The 6,260-nt window shown below is 40.5% G+C and overlaps 1 pseudogene; it reads right to left on the bottom strand.

The window, feature by feature from the left end:
* Positions 1-877: 877 nt before the first annotated feature.
* The window catches only part of LOC139023358 (probable polypeptide N-acetylgalactosaminyltransferase 8), an 11,912-nt pseudogene continuing 6,529 nt past the window's right edge, over positions 878-6,260 (bottom strand).

Raw genomic sequence — 6,260 nt, forward strand, 5'->3', positions numbered from 1 at the left:
TGCACGATACTCGTTAGAAAATAAAGAAAAAACCCTTGAAAAGTAGGTGTGTCCAAACCTTTGACTGTACTGTATATGGTTATACAAAACACAAAACACCTGCCTGAGAGTTGCGCGTACACAACGAGCTCATAAGATCACAGTTCATCCATGCTGCGTAAGATTAGATTTTCAAAGGCATGATGTATTGGCTGTGTTCATACAAAGTGGGTGAATGGTACTGCTGCTGTAAATCATGAAATCCATTGATGCATTCACGTGCGTGGTAACTCTAGAGCTCGGATGTGCTAATGGGCCAACAAAGTTGGTTCAACCATAAACTATGAGTACAGCATATCATGTTGTGTACAATAAATGTTTATGTTCCATATATTAAAGAATTTTGTAAATAATGTTTTGTTGTTGCATTGAATCTGCTGAAAATCTGTAATAAAAGTAATTTTCCTTAGTAGGTGGATGTCAGAGGTCAGGCATGTGGAGAAAGTCGGGACGCTCAGGGAAGATAGACGTATGTTTTCCCACTAGATACATTATTACAAGGTTGGTATGGGACCTGCAGTAGTTATCAGAAGTCTTTAACAGATTCTGTCATGTTTCCCAGTGGTGCCCGCACTGCACTCCTGAATGATGAGCTGGTAGAGGAGTGTTCTCCTGGGGCAATCTCCAGACATCTCTTTGGTCTGTTCTGTTCTGGATGGCTTTTCCCTTGTAAACACAGCAGCATTTTAACTGTACAGCATCACAATAAATAAAATAAAAAAGTCAAAAGACATCTCGTTGTTTCCAGCAATTTATAAGCATCAACTTCCCTAAATCATGTTAGAGTGCTTACCGTTGGAGTCCCAGAGCATGGTGAAATCCCTTCGGCTTGGCCACCTTAGCACTCTATACAGTCCTGGGGTTTAGTGCCAGTGTCCACCAGACAGCGATAACTGTTGTACTTGTGAGACATGATGCCTCCGATGTAGATCTCCCCACTGGCTCGATAATAACAGATCTGGACAGAGAGTATAGATATTTAGGCTTTTTGAGGTCTGTGGTATTGACAGTACTTTGCATTGTGGCAGGATTGAATCCCAAGTCTGCCATGGGATGCGAATATTATACATTAGTTAAATTCTAAGAATACTAAGCAATGTTTCTACAAACCTGTGGACGGAAATAATGGGCAATCTATATAAAATAGGGTGTTGTCCCGGAACTGGGCCTTGATCTATACCAGAGACCTCGTCTTCTGGTCATTGACCAGCTTGTTGATTTTATGCAGAGAGATAAACGGTTATTAAAAATGCAGATTCCTATCCTGAATTTATGGACCCTGCATCCTATCTGAAAAAGATGCCCATGCAATCAAACACAGTGGAGGGAAAAATTCAGAACAACTGTAACGTTTTAGCATCACTCACAACTCCATAACAAGCAAGTCACCCAGGGGTCTAACATGGGATACACGTTATCCAGATACCACTGGAAGGGTTTGCAGTTCAGCTCTTTCTCAACTTCTTCCTCTCTGAAAACATCCCCCAATGTCTATGCCATGATCCATGGTGGGAAAAGAGGAAGATTTCTAAATCAGAAACACAGGCAATGTGAGAATCCACCTATTATCCACGTTTTGCTTACCGCCATCTTTATACTAGATCCTATATCTTTATTATGGCATTGAGTAAAGACCTTAAAATAATTTGACTGTGTAGTCCTCTTATTTTCAAACAACAGGCATGCAAAAAGCAATCATTGCTATTCTATAGGAGCAGCTGAACAAAACCTAACCATTTTGATTGGTTTTTGTGTACAGTACCTTCAGTGGGATGTTCCAGGCAATGTTACATGTTATGTTGTAGTCATCCATCCAGACCTCAGCCCACTCTCAGAGCATTCCTCTTCATTGTAATGCTCAGGTCGGGAGATAGGGTTTAGGGCCCTTCGATGTGGGTTATTTTAGAACAAGGTATGACCTCGACACTTCCACCACAAAGCCACAACCTAGACACACCAAAACACCAAGAGGAAGGAAGAGTTTAATGATATGGACTGAAGTGTCTGGATGTTTGGATGTAGATTGGTTTTGTCAGACTGAATGAACTCAAGAGAACAAAAGTAATTCTGCAAACACAAGTCTGCTTTTGATTTCAAACATTCATTTAGAAACTGTAGCAGAGTGCTTACCCGGATACCCAGTTCAACATTTCACCTCCATAGGATCTTCAACCTCCCATCCAAGAGCACCAATTCTCCAAAGAACAGGCGATCAACCACCTAGTATGCCCATAATGGAGGGGCTCCTGACAAAACATACAGGACAAAATTATGTTCAATTCCACATTGGGAGAATGGACATTCATTTTAATGAATAGATAAGCAAAATAATAATCCAGTTGTAAAATATTAGGTAAGATTTTCCTCCCAATGCTGTGCTTTTCCTTATCGTCTATTCAAACAGATTTGTGAACTGGACTATCATCTCGATTGATGAAATCACGAACAACTCACTTTCCTGGCTGTGGACTCGTCTTTCAAGGCATACCACTCAGGTCTGAGGACTCCATACATACACCACAGGGCCCAGTCAAAGGCCATCTGCAGCAGGGCCCATAACGTGTGACTGTCAAGTCATCGAAATGGACTTTGTCAAACACTGGTGGTCACACCAAACGTGCGGTCCTCCTTATGCCGAGCTAACAGAGGCTCGCCGCCCTGTTCACACAAACACAGAGTCAAAACACCAATTTTGAGGGGGGATTCAAAAGTCTCTACTGCGATATTTCATTTAGAAACTACCATTCCACATGGACCTCTATGTGGGCATCCAAGATGGCCACCACATCTCCTGTAGCTTCCCTCCACCCTGAGAGGCGGGCCTGTGTGAGACCGAGCTGCGTCTGAGTGTCTCACTCTCTTCACCAGGCCGGGACGCTCTTTCATGGATGAAGCTGATGTTAGGCATCCAACTTCTCCTTTAGATCCTCTGTGAAGAGCAGCTTTCAAATCAGTGATACACAACAAAAGTTGAACGCCACACCTACGTTCAATCTAATTTACCAAAATATATTTAATGTTTCTAAGAGGTTGAGAAGAAGACCAATTAGGCAAACCATTGGAGCTGTGGTCATCCACCAGTATGATGTCTTTGAGCAGGTTGGGGGTCTTGTCTATGATGTGCGGACGGCTCTCTTGATGATTGACAGGGCCTCGTCCAAGTAGTCAACACCACGCTGATGGTGGGCAGGTCATGGGGATTACTGGTGCTTAGCACAATCTAACAGGCACAACAAACAAATTTGTCCCACCTCATATCATTCATTCGCTTCACCAAGCTGTGTTTCATTCTTAAGTTATTGCCAATTTCAATATCATTGCAAGAGCTTGGACTGCATTTTTGTCAAAATGTATTTATTTTTTTTGTTCTTTTCAATGATCTCTACCTGTATAGTACTCTAAATACCCCAATTCATGTTGTTAGTTTAAAAGAATACAATAAAAAATCTCACACCAGTCAAACTAATGAGGGTAAACCATATTAGATAGATAGATAAAACCTTCTAATTCTAAGGTCATGATTGCTCAAATTGCATTCACAGTGCTGGAGATGGAATTAACCTCGGATGGCACAATGCAACAGACTGTGGTTACAATTTCATCAGCTTATCCATTAATGCTGTGTTGAGGTGGTGGAAAATGATTTACTTAGGATCGCGGTATCAGGGATTTCCCTGTCAGGGGTAGTCTGTCACTCGGAAGGCGTTGTATCCATACATCTGAAACCAGCCCTCTGCCTCTTTCTGCTCTCCTCTGAGAGCTCACCACCCCAGCTTGTGAACAGAGCTGAGTTGGGGTACACTTCTTCACCACCTTCCTCTCCTTCTTGACCTCGGGAGCCTCACAGCCTGCCCCTCTTTCAGACTGCGCCCGTCGTTGATTGTCTTCACTGTGGACACACATGACAGCTGTTTCATCACACTGTAATAAATGTGTCATGACTGCCAGAATCAACATGATATGACGAACAGAGCGATGATCTCATATATAAGCTTCAGTCACTGTTTTTAGGTGTTTTATAAAAAGTTGATGAATAAGGTTATTTATTATTATGTAATGACCTTTTTTGGGTAGATCAGTTTAATTGTGCAGATAGATGTTAGCTTCCATCAATGTAATTGTCTGCATCATTTCTAAACACCAATATATATTTTTGTAAATATACAGAGTATATTTAAAATATAATTATATCACAACCCATTACAGTGGGGAGACAAGTATTTGAAACACTGGCCGATTTTGCAGGTTTTCCTCAGACCTGAAAACCAATAGAAAAATCTTTGGAGGGAGCTGAACAGTCCGTATTGCCCAGCGACAGCCCCCGAAACGTCTGAATCCCTGCATGCAGTGTGTGCAAACCTGGTCAAGAAACTACAGGAAACGTAGATCTCTGTAAATGCAAACAAAAGGTTTCTGTACCAATATTAACTTCTGCTTTTCTGATTGTATATCAAATACTTATGTCATGCAATAAAATGCAAATGAATTACTTAAAAATCATACAATGTGATTTTCTGAATTTTTGTTTTAGATTCCGTCTCTCACAGTTGAAGTGTACCTATGATAAAAATACAGACCTCTACATGCTTTGTAAGTAGGAAAACCTGCAAATCGTCAGTGTATCAAATACTTGTTCTCCCCACTGTATATAAATATAACATACACTACCGGTCAAAAGTTTGAGAACACTGCTCTTCAGAGGTTTTTTTTTTATACTATTTTCTTTTGACCGGTAGAGTAGGTTAATGAGCCATATCTTTTTATGGTCCATTAACATATATAAAATCATCCATCTACATTGAGGATCTGTTTGGACAATTTGCACATTCGGATCAAAATTACTGTTAATTAATTAATATCATCACCCCTTTTGAATTTCTTTGCCCATGGGAGAAAAAAAAATTACGCACCCCTCAGTCTTTTTTACACAACTTCATCTAAAATTGTTGAATGAGTTTCCTGTAAATAATAGATATTATTTTCCTTCACTTTTAGCCAGGTAAATACTGATCGTCTTTTCTTATTATCCGCTAAGCCATTACAATTATAAGTGGCTATACTTATTTCAGCATTTACCATAATGAGATACAAGTTTAAAATCATATATCTTTGTAAACTCACCATTAAAAAGTTCTATAGTGATTGAGTGTTCATATAACTGTACCATAATATTTGCATTGCTATTAAGTAAACCTTCAATTKTYCCCCACTATTGCACCTGCTAAAACCCTTCCCCATCCGAAGTTGGGATGTCATCCCAGTGACCAGCAGACCACCCCCGTACCCCTGGATTTCAGGGCCCCCGAGAGACCGGGACACATCCTTCGAAAAGAGCATACAGTGCMRCCAACAGAACAGAAGCAGATTAACGGACAAAAGCATTTCYATCGACCTCACCTCGATTTGCATTATATWAAGGTATTCAAAAATATACAGTACCAGTCAAAAGTTTGGACACACCTACTCATTCAAGGGTTTTTCTTTATTTTTACTATTTTCTACATTGAAGAACAATAGTGAAAACATAAACTATGAATTAATACATGTAGTAATGTAGTAACAAAAAAAGTGTTAAACAAATCATAAGATATTTTAGATTTTAGATTCTTCAACGTAGCTACCCTTTGCCTYGATGACAGCTTTGTACACTCTTGGCATTGTCTCAACCATCTTCATGAGGAACGCTCTTCCYTGATGGTTAAGTGTGCCTTGAATTCTAAATAAATCACGACAGTGTCACCAGCAAAGCACCATCACACCTCCTCCTCCATGCTTCACCGTGGGAACCACACATGCAGAGATCATCCGTTCACCTACTCTGTGTCACACAAAGACACGSCGGTTGGAACCAAAAATCTCAAATTTGGACTCATCAGGCCAAAGAACAGATTTCCACCGGTCTAATGTCCATTCCACCGGTCTAATGCTGAGTTTCTTGGCCCAAGCAAGTCTTATTCTTATTGGTGTCCTTTAGTAGTGGTTTCTTTGCAGAAATTCGACCATGGAGGCCTGATTCACGCAGTCTCCTCTGAACAGTTGATGTTGAGATGTGTCTGTTACTTGAACTGTGAAGCATTTATTTGGGCTGCAATCTGAGGTTAACTCTAATGAACTTATGCTCTGCAGCAGAGGTAACTCTGGGTCTTCCTTTCATGTGGCTGTCCTCATGAGAACCAGTTTCATCATAGCTCTTGATGTTTTTTGCAACTACACTTGTAGAA

The sequence above is a fragment of the Salvelinus sp. IW2-2015 genome, linkage group LG3 (genome assembly GCF_002910315.2).
Source record: "Salvelinus sp. IW2-2015 linkage group LG3, ASM291031v2, whole genome shotgun sequence".
Classification (NCBI taxonomy): Eukaryota; Metazoa; Chordata; class Actinopteri; order Salmoniformes; family Salmonidae; genus Salvelinus; species Salvelinus sp. IW2-2015.